This window comes from Nicotiana sylvestris, chromosome 9, assembly GCF_000393655.2.
Source record: "Nicotiana sylvestris chromosome 9, ASM39365v2, whole genome shotgun sequence".
In the NCBI taxonomy this organism is placed as follows: domain Eukaryota; kingdom Viridiplantae; phylum Streptophyta; class Magnoliopsida; order Solanales; family Solanaceae; genus Nicotiana; species Nicotiana sylvestris.
In genome coordinates, this window is record NC_091065.1 from 182031421 (window position 1) to 182047608 (window position 16188).

Below are 16188 nucleotides of genomic sequence, written 5' to 3' on the forward strand. Positions count from 1 at the left end.
AGTACTCACATTACTCCCTGCACCATGTGTGCAGATACAGGCAGAGCTGAGTTCGCTCCTGAGCGCTGATTCTTTCCAGACCAGGCGGTGACTAGGAGTAACGAGGTAGCTGTTGACGTCCGCAGCCCCGTTTTCTCCCTTATCTTTGTTATTTATGATAATTCCAGACTTTGTAAAATATTAGTAAACTCTGTAGTAGCTCATGACTTGTGACACCCCGATTTCGGGCTGAGTTGGGAGGGTTTTCCTTGTTCTATCACGTTTATTTCGCATTTAAGATTATATTGCCCATGATTTAGACTTATTCCTGCTAAGTAATTATAAAGAGATGTACTGTTTTGTTGATTGGCTGGCCTTGTCCTTACGAGAGGCGCCACCACGACTGGGTTGGGATTTTGGGTCGTGACAAGTTGGTATCAGAGTCTAGGTTACTTAGGTCTCATGAGTCATGAGCAGGTTTAGTAGAGTCTCGCGGATCGGTACAGAGACGTCTATATTTATCCTCGAGAGGCTGCAGAACCTTTAGGAAAAATTTCATATTCTTGAAACTCTTATCGTGCATCCTTGATTCAACTTGAAAAGTAACTCTTGAAATTCCTTCCACGTGTTCGTATGCGCGTATGAGCGCTCAGTATCAGAAGTGCATCAACGGCTTGTGATTCCTCGATCGAGGGGTGAGATGTGATCTCTATGAGTTGATGTTGGGCCGGTCTGGAGGACTTGAGGTCGGATCTTTGCCTATGGCTTGAGCACCGAGGTGTTGATTGTGTGAGCAAGTGTTTTGAACTTATATGTTCGGTATTTCCCCTATTGGTTTGAATGACGGCTGGATAGCTACGTGATGAGTATGTCAGTACTGCGAGATGTATCTATATGACTCGGAAGTGGCGAGGAAGGTCTGTTGGATGATAGATGAACCATTAAGTGTTTTGATTTCCATTGTAATTGGATGTGTAGCCCCGAGTTATGGGCGCGTGAATAATCTTTTCATGTCTCCTATCTGGAGTGAAGTAAATTTCATGTTACGGTATGAGTTTAGACTCAGGAAGATTAAGTGACTGCGTAATGTGTATGACAGTGGAAGGTATACAAAATGTTAATTGGAGGCAAAATAGGTGGGTTATCTCCTGTGGAGTGTTCTAAGGTGGTGTGATCCTTATGTTGTCTATTAGAAGATCTCATTTACAAGTGAAGAATATGCATTGAAATCTAAATTGTGCTGCCTAGAGAGTGGGCTTAACTGTTGTGTGAGTGAATACAAGAATTGCAGAAGAGTTAAAAATTCCAGATGATTTGTGTTTCCACAAGCTTATGAAGGAGTGAGTTCAATCTCACTATGGTATTACAGCAACAATAGAGTATGTACCTTATGATTTATTGAGTGCGTTTTGTTATATGGCTTTGATCCAAGTTGGGGAGCTTGCTATTAATTTAGTTGATTGCACAGTTAAGAGCTATATTGTTCCAGTCTGCCACAGAGATGCCTCGGTATTATTCGATCCCGGTTCCACCTTTTCTTATGTGTCATCATACTTTGCTAGTTATTTGGGTACGCCCCGTGAGTTTCTTGCTTTACCTGTTCATGTATCTACCCCAGTGGGCGATACTATTATGGTAGACCGTGTGTACCGGTCATGTGTGGTGACTATTGGGGGTCTTGAGACCCGAGTGGATCTATTGCTATTGAGCATGGTAAATTTTGATGTCATTTTGGGCATGGATTGGCTATCTCCGTGTCGTGCTATTCTAGATTGTCATGCTAAGACAGTCACTTTGGCTATGCCGGGGGTACCGCGGATCGAGTGGCGTGGTGTGACTGATTATATCCCTAGTAGAGTGATCTCATTCTTGAAGGCCCAGCGTATGGTTAGGAAGGGTTGCCTTTCATATCTAGCATTTGTAAGGGATGTTGGAGATGAGACTCCTAGTATTGATTCTGTCCCAGTTGTGAGGGATTTTCCTGATGTTTTTCCTGCAGACATGTCGGGCATGCCACCGGACAGGGATATTGATTTTGGCATTGATTTAGTGCTGGGCACTAAGCCCATTTCTATTATGCCATATCGTATGGCACCAGTAGAGCTGAAAGAATTGAAGGAGCAACTTCAGGAACTCCTAGATAAGGGGTTCATTCGGCCTAGCATGTCCCCGTGGGGTGCACCTGTTTTGTTTGTGAAGAAGAAAGATGACACAATGAGAATGTGCATTGATTATAGACAGTTGAATAAGGTAATAGTGAAGAACAAGTATCATTTGCCTCGCATTGATGACTTATTTGATCAGCTTCATGGAGCGAGGGTATTTTCTAAGATTGATCTCCGTTCGGGTTATCACCAATTGAAAATCAGGGAGTCGGATATTCCCAAGACTGCCTTCAGGACTAGATATGGTCACTATGAATTTTTGGTTATGTCTTTCGGGCTGACCAATGCCCCAGCAGCGTTCATGCATTTGATGAACAGTGTATTTCAGCCTTATTTGGATGCATTTGTTATTGTATTCATTGATGATATCCTGGTGTACTCGCGTAGCCAGGAGGAGCATGCCCAGCATTTGCGTGTTGTGTTGCAGAGATTGAGAGAAGAGAAGCTTTATGCAAAATTCTCCAAATGTGAATTTTGGCTAAGTTCTGTGGCATTTTTGGGATACATACTGTCCAGCGAGGGTATACAGGTTGATCCAAGAAAGATAGAAGCAGTGCAGAGTTGGTCTAGACCGTCCTCAGTCATAGAAATTCAGAGTTTCTTGGGCTAGCAGGCTATTATCGCCGATTTGTTCAGGGGTTTTCTTCTATTGCATCGCCTTTGACCAAGTTGACTCAGAAAGGTGCCCCATTTGTATGGTCCAGCGAGTGTGAGGAGAGCTTTCAGAAGCTCAAGGCACTTCTGACCACAGCTCCAGTGTTGGTGTTACCATCAGCTACAGGTTCATACACGGTATATTGTGATACTTCCAGAGTTGGGATTGGTTGTGTACTAATGCAGGAGGGTAGAGTTATTGCTTATGCTTATCGTCAGTGAACAGTGCCGTGTACAGTAACCCCGTGAACAGTACCGGACAGAATGTTAAGTTCGGGAGATTTTCCATTTTTAACGATTTGGAGCTCGGATAAGGCGATTTTTCAGGAGATTTTTGGAGAGAACAATGGGGTAAGTATTCTTAACTCAATTTTGGTTAGATTACTCGAATGTATTACAAGTTTTGGCATTTAATTCGTGAATTTAGCGGGAAATGTTAAAAACCCTCTCGGATAGAATTGAGAATTTGAGGGTCGAAATTTTATGGAAATTTGATAATTTTGGTATGGTTAGACTCATGGAGAGATGGAACCCGTTGATGTAAAAAAATTTGAATTTCGAGACGTGCGCCTGGGGCTCGGGTTTTTGCTAATTTCGAGAATTTTGGTATTTTTCGATTGTTTTGATTGGGCTTTGTTCCCTTATCATATTATGACATATTCGTTCTGATTTTGGATAGATTTGACGCACGTGGAGGCCAATTCGAGGGGCAAAGGCGTCGCGAGCTAAAGAAGTAGCCGGTTTGAGGTGAGTAATGATTTTAAATGATGCACTGAGGGTTTGAAACCCCGGATTGCACAACATACTGCTATGTTGAGATGAGACACGCGTTGTATGACGAGCGCGGGGTCATTTACTATTGGGGATTGTGACTTGGTCCATCCCAGTTGATATTTTTACCACGTAATTGATAAAGATTTATTGTTTTTCACTATGATTGGGCTTATTGCCATATTTGGGCTTCGTGCCAATTATCTGAAATCTTTTGTGAATTTACATCACTATTTTCCTCACGAATTGAAATATTATTTGAACTCAGTCCAATTGAATTATATTATTTTGTGAACTCAGCTACATTTATACTCAACTCGAGATTTAATGATATTTATAATGTTGTTGAGCTGAGCACTATTGTTTTACTGATGCCCAAGAGGCTTATGATTATTTTCTGGACTGATTGAGGCCGAGGGCCATACGTGAGGATATGTTGAGTGATGTGAGGAGGCTTTCAGGCCTCGAGTGTTATATGAGGAGGCTTTCAGGCCTCGTGTGTGATGTGTGAAGGCTTTCAGGCCTATTGATATTGCGCTTGGGCTGTAGGAGCCCCTCCGGAGTCTGTACACACCCCCAGTGAGCGCAGGGTACCCAGGTGAGTTGGGAGTGGGCCCGAGAGGCCGTTGCTTGTGTGTGGTGAGTTGGGAGTGAGCCCGAGGGGCTGATGTTGTGTGCTGGTGAGTTGGGAGTGAGCCCGAGGGGCTGATACTATACTGAGATTTACATATTGAGCCCGAGGGGCAAGCTTTTGATTTATCCTTACTGTGGAAATTATTTGTCTTTACTGTTTTAAAAGAAGAATTATCTGATACTCACTATTTTACTGTATAACTGATTTTACTGCTTGGGATAGCGCTATATTGTGCCGTTATGAGATTTCATGTTTTCAGTCGTTATTTATTTTTATTACTCACTGGGTCGGAGTACTCACATTACTCCCTGCACCATGTGTGCAGATACAGGCAGAGCTGAGTTCGCTCCTGAGCGCTGATTCTTTCCAGACCAGGCGGTGACTAGGAGTAACGAGGTAGCTGTTGACGTCCGCAGCCCCGTTTTCTCCCTTATCTTTGTTATTTATGATAATTCCAGACTTTGTAAAATATTAGTAAACTCTGTAGTAGCTCATGACTTGTGACACCCCGATTTCGGGCTGAGTTGGGAGGGTTTTCCTTGTTCTATCACGTTTATTTCGTATTTAAGATTATATTGTCCATGATTTAAACTTATTCCTACTAAGTAATTATAAAGAGATGTACTGTTTTGTTGATTGGTTGGCCTTGTCCTCACGAGAGGCGCCATCATGACCGGGTTGGGATTTTGGGTTGTGACAATAACTCAATCTCTTCATACACAAAACGACCACCGTAGTAGTGTCAAACTACCCGAAAATGTTACCACGAACAACCAGCCCACCACACTGCATTTTCGCGATGTTTCTCCACACCCTTCCTCTTCCAAAACTACATAAAATATTAGTAAAATATGCAATCTAAAAAAACACAAAATAGTCCACAAAATAGTCTACTACAAGTAAAAATCTCGAATACACGGCTTTCGATCACCGTCCAGTGAGTTCTTACAATTATAGAACGACTTTCCACACATATTCATATTTTTCTTTCCATATTTCCATTTGCAGTTGTTGGAGTTTTACAATAGCACTGAAGTACATTGTTGATTCTATGGTTGCATCCTTTGATGTATGTCGATGGTATGGGGTATAGCACACGAAAATCTGGGAATCGAGTTGAATTCATGTTTTATAGCCTAAAACGTCAAAAACAAAAAATGGTCATGGTGAGGCGATGACTATTGTTTTTAGGTCATTTTTTATGGTCCGAAAAATTTTTAGGCAGTTCGGATCTGGTCTCCTGGATGCATGCAGATGGCATGTCCTATAGCATATGAAAATCTGGTAATCGGACGGAATTCCCATTTTATGCTTCAATACGCCAAAAAATGTGGAACGGTCATATCGAAGCGATGTCTGTTGTTCCTTAGATTATTTTTTATGGACCATCAAAATTTTAAGCGATTCGAGTCCGGTCGCCCAGATGCATGCAGATGGCATGGGCTATAGCCCACGAAAATCTGAGAATCGGGCAAAATTCTAATTTTATCGCCCTAAAATGCCAAAAAGATGAGGAACGATCCTGTTCCTTAGGTCATTTTCTATGGGCCAGCAAAATTTTAGGCGATTCGGGTCTGGTCGTCCGAATGCATGCAAATGGCTTAGGCCATAACACACGAAAATCTGGGAATCGTGCGGCATTCTAGTTTTATAACCCTAAAAAGCCGAAAAGCAAGGAACAACCATGGAGAAGCGGTGACTATTTTTTCTTAGGTCATTTTTTATTGACCGATAAAACTTTAGGCGATTCGAGTCTGGTCACCTAGATACATACAGATGGTGTGGGGTATAGATCACAAAAATCTGAGAATCGTACGACATTCATGTTTCATGGCCCTAAAACGCCAAAATATGAGGAACAGTCATGGTGAAGCGATGACTAATATTTCTTAGGTTGTATTTGATGGTCCGGAAAAATTTTAGGTTATTCAGGTCCGATCGCCCGGATGCATGCAAATAGCGTGAGATATAACACACGAAAATCTGGGAATCATGAGACATTCCGTTTTTATGTCCCTAAAATTCCTAAAATGAGGAATGGTCATGGCAAAGCGATGAATATTATACATTAGGTCATTTTTTATGGTCCGGAAAAATTTAAGGATGTTTGATTCCGATCACGTGGATGCATGCATATGACGTAGGCTATAGCGCACAAAATATTAGGAATCATGTGGCATAACTATTATGGCCCTAAAACGCCAAAAATGAGGAAAGGTCATGGCGAGATGATGACTATTGTTCCTTAAGTCATTTTTTATGTGCCGGTAAAATTTTAGGCGATTCAAGTCTGGTCGCCCGGATGATGCAGATGGGGTGTGCTATAGTATTCGAAACTCTAGGAATCATGCGGCATTTCTATTTTATGGCCCTAAAATACCACAAAATAAAGAACACTCATGGCGAAGCAATGAATATTTTTTCTTATGTCGTTTTTTATAGGCCGACAAAATTTTAGGAGATTCGGGTTCGGTCGCCCGGATGCATGCAGATAGCGCGGGCTATAGCACATTAAAATCAAAATCGTGTGGCATTCCTATTTTATGGCCCTAAAATGCCAAAATACGAGGAACAATGATGAGGAAGCTATGACTATTGTTCCTTAGGTTGTTTTCTATAGGCCGGTAAAGTTTTAGGCTATTCGAGTTCGATAACCCGGATACATGCAGATGGTGTAGACTATAGCACACAGAAATTTGAGAATCGTGCGGTAGTATTGTTTTCTGACCCTAAAACGCCAAAAAACGAGAAATGATTAGGGCGAAGTAATAATTATTGTTCCTTAAGTCGTTTTTTGATGGGCCGACAAAAGTTTAGGCAATTCAGGTCCGGTCACCCATATGCATGCACATAGCGTGGGTTACACACAAAAATATGGGAATCATGCGACATTTCTGTTTTATGGCCCTAAAATGCTAAAAACGAGGAACATCTAATTATTGTTTGTTACGTCATTTTTGATGGCCGACAAAATTTTAGGTGATTCGTGTTGGTTGTCCGGATGCATACAGATGGTGTGGGTTATAGCACATGAAAATCTGGGAATCAAGCTGAATTCTAGTTTTACAGCCTAAAACGCCAAAAAACGAGGAACGATCATGGTGAGGCAATGACTGTTGTTCTGTAGATCGTTTTTTTGTGTACAACAAAAATTTAAGCGGTTCGGGTTCAATCGCCTAGACGCATAAATATGGTGTGGGCTATATCACACGAAAATCTGAGAATCGGGAGAAATTCCAGTTTATGGCCCTAAGCTGCAAAACAAAATGAGGAACGGTCGTGGCGAGGTGATGACTATTGTTCCTTAGGTTAATTTTGAAGGTCCGACATAATTTTAGGCGATTTAGGTCCCATCTCATAGATGCATGCACATAGTGTGGGCTATAGCACATAAACATTTAGGAATCGTGTGTAATTCCAAATTTATGGCCCTAAAACGCTAAAAAATGAGAAACTGTCACGACCCCAGTTCGCTCTCCGAGAATTGTCGTGACGGCACCTAATCTCTACGACTAGTAAGCCTAACAAATGCGGAACATAAACGAAACTTGCGGAAGAAATAATCAAAAACCAAAATAACTGAATGGAAACAATAGTTATAATGCCTCTCGACATATACCACACAACATTCTCAAAACCAAGTACACTATTTCGAAACCCGAAAACTCAGGGAAACACAAGCCTTTGGAATATCTAACAGTCTAACTCCAGAATGTCTAACAAGAAAGAAAATACATAAGGTAAATGTTTAACAGCTAGAATAGAAAGGGACTTCTCGATCAGCGGACGCGGCAGATGTACCTCGAAGTCTCTAGAGCAGTTGTCACACCTCCTTTTTACCTACACTCGCAAGGGCATAAGGGAGTTTTTCCAATTAAAGGACAATCGAAACGGGATTTATTATTAAAGATTTAGAGTCGCCACTTGGGAAATTTATAGTGTCCCGAGTCACCGGTTAAATCCCGAATCGAGGAAAAGATTGACTCTGTATTACAGTCCGCGAACCAGAAATCTGAGTAAGGAATTCTGTTAACCCGGGAGAAGGTGTTAGGCATTCCCGAGTTCCGTGGTTCTAGCACGGTCGCTCAACTATTATATTTGGCTTAAATTATCTGATTTTAACAATTATGAACCTATGTGCATATCTTAACCTTAACTGCTTTTATTCATTTTTAAAGAAAATTGCAACGTCATTAAAACAAGTCTTGAACCACGTCACATAAATGCACCCGTGGTTTTTGGACATACTTTAACATCGTTGGGATTTGAATTTGGGTCACATAAATGTGCACCAGAGTTTAGGGAGGTAATGTTATTAAAATACGCGCCTAAAGAGACTAACGCGTTATTATTTTGGGGAAGGCCATGAAATTCGCTAAACGGCACATCCCGAAATCTAAGTATTTTAATATATACAATTATCGAGGGCCCCACAATTTATGTGTTTTGTTTAGCGAGGCTCATCCCGTTTTATTATTTTAAAGTGCAAACCTAGAGCAATCTATAGTTTCCTACTTAATTTGTCTCTAAAATAAAAGAAAGACCCTACTTAATTTGTTACTGGACTGATGCAAACTAAGTAATATTTTTGCACCAACATCCGACCATTGGGCTCCGATGTGAGCCCAGCAGAGGGAATTTAAAACCAGATATACACCATAAAATCGGCCAAAACAAACCTTGGCCCGGGCCTAAATGAGAAAGGGGCCAAAACTGGCCTGGGCCGTGCATCAATTATCCTGAGGCCCAAACGTTTAGGGACTAGCCTGTTAAGCCCTGTCTTTTACACTAAATGGAATTTCAATTTAATTAAGAACACAAATCTGATGAATCTACTACTAAAATTAACTAGCCAGTAAAATAAATTCAATGCAACATTAAACATGAGTTGGAAAGCAACTAATTTCAAATTTCATGACCCACGAAACTTCCTATGATCACAATTTCAAACATGGTGCATACTAGTTCAAATTTCAAATTCCCTACTATGACTCATTTTTATTAAAATGTTGACTCATGAACTTTGATTAAACACTAACGTGACCACATATGAGAATTGAAACTCGAGAATTAAGGATACTGGACGAAAATGGATTGCCTAAATTAACCTTACGACTTACATATCCCATATCTACTTTTAACTTTCTGATTTCGAACCCACACACAACCACTCAAACTCAGAATTATAGATTAACTCACATCATCACTACTAAATATAAATCTCCCATGATCAGAAGAAGTATCACACTACTTTAACAGTCTACAGCCTAATTAATCACAGCTTGAAAATACCATTTATAGAGATCTAGGAAAACCGGAAATTAACTAAACTAATAGAAACTATTCTATTAGTCCAGCATGGAATTATTACAAGGAATACTCAACTAAACTCATATGCATTTCTAAATATCTAACACACACTTAACGGTTCAAATGCACAAACTCATAATTAACAGTCAATCAGTACGGTTATTACAGTATAATGAAAGCAGTAAATCAACAATAGGCATCCACTTCAACAACAATAAGCCTCTACTTCATTCATTTTCAACTGGATATTTACTTACATCGAGTTTCAGGAGATGTACCTGGTATGTAGAACAGAAAAATGGGATAAGCAATCAGCAACAGCAAACAACAAAATACAGCAGCAGAAAGCCCAACACAGTAGCTTCAACACCTCAATCCAGAAATCCCAGCAACACAGAGAAAACCAGTAAAAATGGAGAAGAAAAATAGTTCGGAAATCTCTCTTTATTTTCTGTTTCTAGCTTTGAACTCTCTATGGTGTTCTTCCGCTCTCAATATTTCAGAAAATTTGGTTCTATCTTTTTTACTCTCTCCAAAATGAATTCTGCCCCTGTATATCCAGTGTATCCAGAGTGTATACCGCTCTCTCCGCCCCCTTCTTTTTTCTTCGAATCTGATTTTCAGCTCCCTTAAATGAGCATTCAATTAGTGCATTTTCCACTACCAATTCAACTTTTCATTTCTTTAATCATCCAATTCAATAAATGGAAACTGGTTTTGAACTTTTAGGTGCGAATCTTAGATTTAAAATTCGACGAGTTCCGATCACATTCGAAGGAAACCATTGATGGATTTGGTATGAGGGAGTCATGGGGGTTGTGTGGTGTTAACTTGGAAGGGATTGGAGTCGGCGCCGCACCGGAAGGCGAGGGTAAATGGTGGCGACTACTAGGGTTCATAGCCTAAAATCAAGATTCGAACCGCTTTAAGGGTGTTCGAAGGAAACTAACTATGGATTATGAAATATGAGGTCAAGGAGGTTCTGGGGTGTGAGTTTGGTGGCGAACGGAGACGGCGCCGCCGGCGATAACCAGTGGAAATTAGGGCGGTGGACCTCTAGGGTTTGGAGAATTTGAGAGAGACGAGGGTGACTGAGGGGGGGTGGGGTCTGTTTGGACAAATATATACTGGGGCGAAATTGGATTCAGGTCGTTCGATCAAACGAGATCAATGGATTGGATCATCTGACTAATTGGAACGACGTCGTTTGAGTGACTTAAAGACCGGATCGGTGTCAGACGAAATGGGTCGGGGCCAGGTAATGGGTAAAACTTTGGGTCGTTCGATCAAAATAAAAATCGACGGCCCTGATCAAAGCGTGTCCAAACGACGTCATTTGGCTCTAGTAAGAACGGATCAAGTTGGGACGGGTCTGGGCTGTTTTTTTTGGCTGGGTTTGGCTGAGTTTTGGTTTTGGGCCTGGCTAAATTGGCCCAACCAGATTTTCCTCTTCTTATTCTCTTTTCCTTTTCAATTTTCTTTTCCTTTTTATTTTCAACAATTAAAACTAAAATCCTAATTAATTATAAAATACCAAATTAACTTAAAAATACTAATTAATTCTAACTAATAATTATCTCAAATAATTAAATGCTAAATTAAAAGAAAATCACACAATTTGACTAAAATTACAAAAATATGTTATGATTTTTTTTCTTTTTGAATTTTCATTCTTGTAAAGAACCTAATTAATAATTAATTCCAAAAAAATGTAAAAATCAAATCTTAAATGCCAATGCTATATTTTTTGTATTTTTAATGCATTAATAAAATTAAACATACCCACAAATATATGCAAACAATCAGGAAAATCGCACAGTAATTCCTAGAATAACACACAATTAAAGAAAAAACCTAATTTTGGGACTTCTTTTGGAGTAATTCGTGTGAGGCAAAAATCACGTGCTCACAGCAGTTGCCTCCCTCAAGGATGGTAGGCCTGAGTAGCGGTACCTGGATCTGCACATGAAAAATATGTGCAGAAGGGGCATGAGTACACCACAGCGGTACTTAGTAAGTGTCAAGCCTAACCTTGGTTGGGTAGTGACGAGGAAGGTCAGAGCCCTACTGAGGTTAAATAAAATATAAAGATCAACAGTATAGAACAAAACAATATAAATAAGTACGATAGTAAAGTAACACAGGATGTATAGGACATCAACAACTATACAGAAACAAGGTAAACACGGAAATGAAATATAGCTCAGCACCAATAATAACAATCGGGGATCTCCCAGGATACCGTCATGTAGTCTCATATGTACATATCCAATGGATCTCCCGGGATCTCGTCCCGTAGTCCAACTCATAGTGCGCGGGGATCTATCGGAATCTCATTCCGTAGTCCCAAATGTAAATACCCAGTACTGAGGGAATCTACCGGGTGCATTCTCGTAGTTTCATATAACTGTACAGGGAGATCTACCGGAATCCCACATCCGTAGTCCCAAAATAAATACACAGAATCAACAGGAAAATATACAGAAATGGAAAGGTTTCATATTAAGGCAACAAGTGATCCTAGCCTAGCATGCTGCACAGAATTCAGGTAAGGCAGGTTGAGAAAATAAAGCAATTAAGTCACTTAGACATGCTTTCCTAAGCTAACAACAGGCTTAATAGTGCAAGTAATAGAAACATGAAAGGAAACATACTAGTAATTACTTAAAGAAAATCGAATTTCCAACAATCAACACAAGTATGCACTCGTCACCTCACATACAAGGCATTTCAATTACCAAATATACCAATCCTAAGGGTAAGGTCCCCCACATAAGGTTAGACAAGCCATTTTACCTCGAACCAGCTCAAAAATCAATCTGAAACCACGCTCTTGCCACGAGTACTCGACTCCAAATAGGCCAAATCTATTCAATTCAATTGCATAATGTAAATAACACTTCAAGTAAATGAATCTACAAAGAAATTCTAAGCTAATACGTGAAATTAGGTAAAATGACCAAAACGCCCCTCAGGGCCACGTCTCGAAATGGGGTAAAATTTATATTTCTAGAAACCTCGCACTCTCACAAGTTCAGTCATATCAAAAGTACCAAAATCGGACCTCAACTTATCCCTCAAATCATCACTCAAAGGTCTCCAATTAGACAAACCCTAACCCCCGAATTACCACTAATTTTTCTTAATTTTTCATGCTTAAATTGATAAAAAATCACTCCAATAATGAGTTTAGGGACCAAAGACCTTACCCCAATGAACTCCTCTGAAAATCCCTCTTGAAAGTGCTCCCCAAGGTTCTTCCCGTTTTGAAAAGATGAAAAATGGCTAAATTTCGCAAAGGCAATAATTTATATGTTCTGCCCAGTGATTTCCGCATTTGCGGCCCTGCGACTGCTTCTGCGGTCCCACTTCTGCGAGAACTTCGTCGCATCTGCGACTTCCACTTAAACGCCAATTTCGCATCTGCGGTTACCCTTCCGCATGGCGGTGAATTACCTGCATCTGCGGAACCTGCTGGGCTTCCCCAAATCTGCATCTCCGCTTGCTCCACCGCTTCTGCGGCTCCGCACCCGCGGGACCCAAACTACAGGTGCGGTTATGACAGAAGACCAACTGATGCTACAACTTCCAACTCAAAAAATCCTTCCGTCAACCATCTGAATTCATCCCGAGGCCTCCGGGACCTCAACCAAATGCACCAACAAGTTACAAACCACTATCCAAACTTGTACCAATCCTTAAAACACTTAAAACAACATTGAAACCTCGAATTAACCATGGATTTTAAGCTTAAGAACTCCAAAATTCTCAAAATACACTTTCGATCAAAAAGTCTATCAAACCTCGTCTGAATAACCTGAAATTTTGCACACACGTCACATTCAACACTACGGAGCTACTTCAACTTCCGGAATTCCATTCCGTCCCTCGGATCAAAATCTCACTATCGGACCGGAAACTTCAAAAATTCAACTTTCGGCATTTCAAGCCTAAATTAGCTACGGACTTCCAAAATACAATTTGAACACCCTCTAAGCCCGAAATCACCTAACAGAGCTAATGGAACCATCGGATTTTCATTCCGAGGCCGTCTTCATACTGTTCCGACTACGGTCAACTTTCCAACATTTAAGCTCTCATTTAGGAACTAAGTGTCCCAAAACTCCCCGAAACTTAAAACCGAAAGTCCCGGCAAATCAAAATAGCAGAAATAACTCGGGGAAAGCAGTTAATAGAGGATCATGGCGTTAATTCTTAAGACGACCGGCCGGGTCGTCACAGAAACAATCATGGCGTGGCGATGACTATTGTTCCTTAGGTCGTTTTTTATGGTCCGGCAAAAGTTTAGATGGTCCGGGTGCCATCGCCCGAATGCATGCAGATGACTTTGGCTATAGCACACAAAAATCTAAAAATCCGACAAATTTTCTATTTTATGGCCTAAAACGCAAAAAAACGAGGAACGTTCATCATTATGATACCATATTTAATTTCGAACTTGAGCTCAAATTTACTCAAGAAGGTTCTCTTACTGAGCTAACAACGAAAAATGAAATTATCATTTACTATGTTTCATTTGCAACTAGAACGGAGGATTGTCATTACTTGTTTGTACGTCCTAATAACTAATACTCCCCTGTCGCAATACTTTTCGCTTTTTAAGATTTAAATTTCTTAATTATATTTGGATATAAAAAGTTTTAATTTTTTGAAATAAAATTTTTATTTTCGAAACTACATAAAAAGTACTATAAGTCACAATAATAAATAATTTATAATATTTAAAAGGTATATGAAAAATTAGCGGACAAAGAATAAATTATTTTGACTCTAGAGATCCGACACGTTTAATAAATTGGGACAGAGGGAGTAGTTCTAACAGTACCATTTATTGATAAAGACCTACACGAGAACATTTCTTTTGGTTCGAGTTCTAACCGAAGGCAGTAAGTTATCCATCTTTAAAGGAGAGAACTCAGCTATATATGTAACTATAAGCAACCTATTATTACCCCAAAAAAAATTAAAATGGGAAATTTAGAGCCTATTTAGAACGCCACTTTGTAATTGAATTTTGGGTGTAATTATATAGTTTTAGATTATTTTTCCCACCACGTAATTGAGTATGAAATTGGGTCGAATTGAGGGAAAGTTATTGATGCGTTGTCATTTTTTGTTTTAATATTTTTTTTTTCAAAAACATCTAATAAGTTTCAAGTGTTTCCGGCTTGAAACTTAGATGCAATAGCATATTTATAATTATGTGAAAAGATGCACGGATGTCTTTCCCTCACTAGCAGCTTCCTCAATCACAGCTCATCGCACCAGACTTGCCTAATACAATCTACATCTCATGTATGAGCCCGCAAGGGTTGACTGAGTTGGTTGGGTGAGCAGTTTCCCACATGGAAGATTTGAGATTGATTCCTCTCACCAGCAGCCTTCTCAGTCAGAGCTCGTCGCACCAGGTTTACCTAGTGCGATTTACATTTCCTGTGTAGTTTGCGAGCTATTGCATAGTGAGCAGGTTAACCAGTATACACACAAAGAATAACGAAATATATATATATATATATATATGCTTTGTTAGTTGGTGAGACTTCAGAATCAATAGTTTCCCTCTTTTAAATGAAATTATGAAGACTATATTCATTCAGCTGGTAGGTTGCCATCAAACTACCTATTTTCCTGCTGCATTTTGCTCCAACATTGACTGTTCATAAATTTTATTATCTCAACCCTTTCCACAATTATTACGTTGACAAGGACAAAATGGTTAAAAACCACATAGATACAGAAGCCTTTAGTTGTACAAACAAAGGAATCACCAATAGAAGAAACCATAATACAAAACTAAATACATATATCTCAACTTTTAAGTAGTAGTTCCAATCAATCACACTCTAAAGGTAATTTAACTTTCTAACAACTTCGAGTTCATTTCCTTAAATGTTCGGCTCAACCAGCCCAAAGATACTATTAAAATGGTATGATATTATCCGTTTTGGGTCAAATTCGCACGTATTTTTCTAAAAGAACTTGCACCATTAAAAATTCATACACTTTATATGTAAACTCTCAATATTTTCAACTGTCAATGTGAAACTTTATTTGTACACTCAGCAATAACTTCATAACTATTGTGTATATTTAATTTGTCAGCATTGCACAGTCCATCCTGAATTTTCCCTATGCCAGCTTCTAATGTATTATTTTGTTGAATTAAAGTTAAGTGTGAATCCTCGAGGCATGAGCAGAGTGTTATATTTGATGTGATGACCCGATAGGTTATCTAGAGTTTTAAATCCTAATTTTGTATTTCAAAACCTCAAATACCTCATTTTAGCCTTCCACGATTTGCGTGCAGTCCGGATCTTTTTCCGGAAAACTTTTATGTTAAAAATTGATAAAGTATAAAAAAAATCCTTTAAAATCCATTTGAGTTGACTTCGGTCAACGTATTGAGCAAACAGACCCAGATCCGTATTTTGACAGTCTGGTGGGTCTGTATCGTAATTTGGGACCTGGGCATATGCCCGGAATCGAAATCGTAGGTCCCTAGCTCGACTTATCGTATTGTGTTGAAAATTTGAAGTTTAAAAGCTTATTGAATTTCAAGGTTTGAACAATGTTTGAATTTATTGATACTGGGTCCGTATTTTGATTTTGAAACTCGGTATAGGTCCATTACTATATTTATGACTTGTCTGCAAA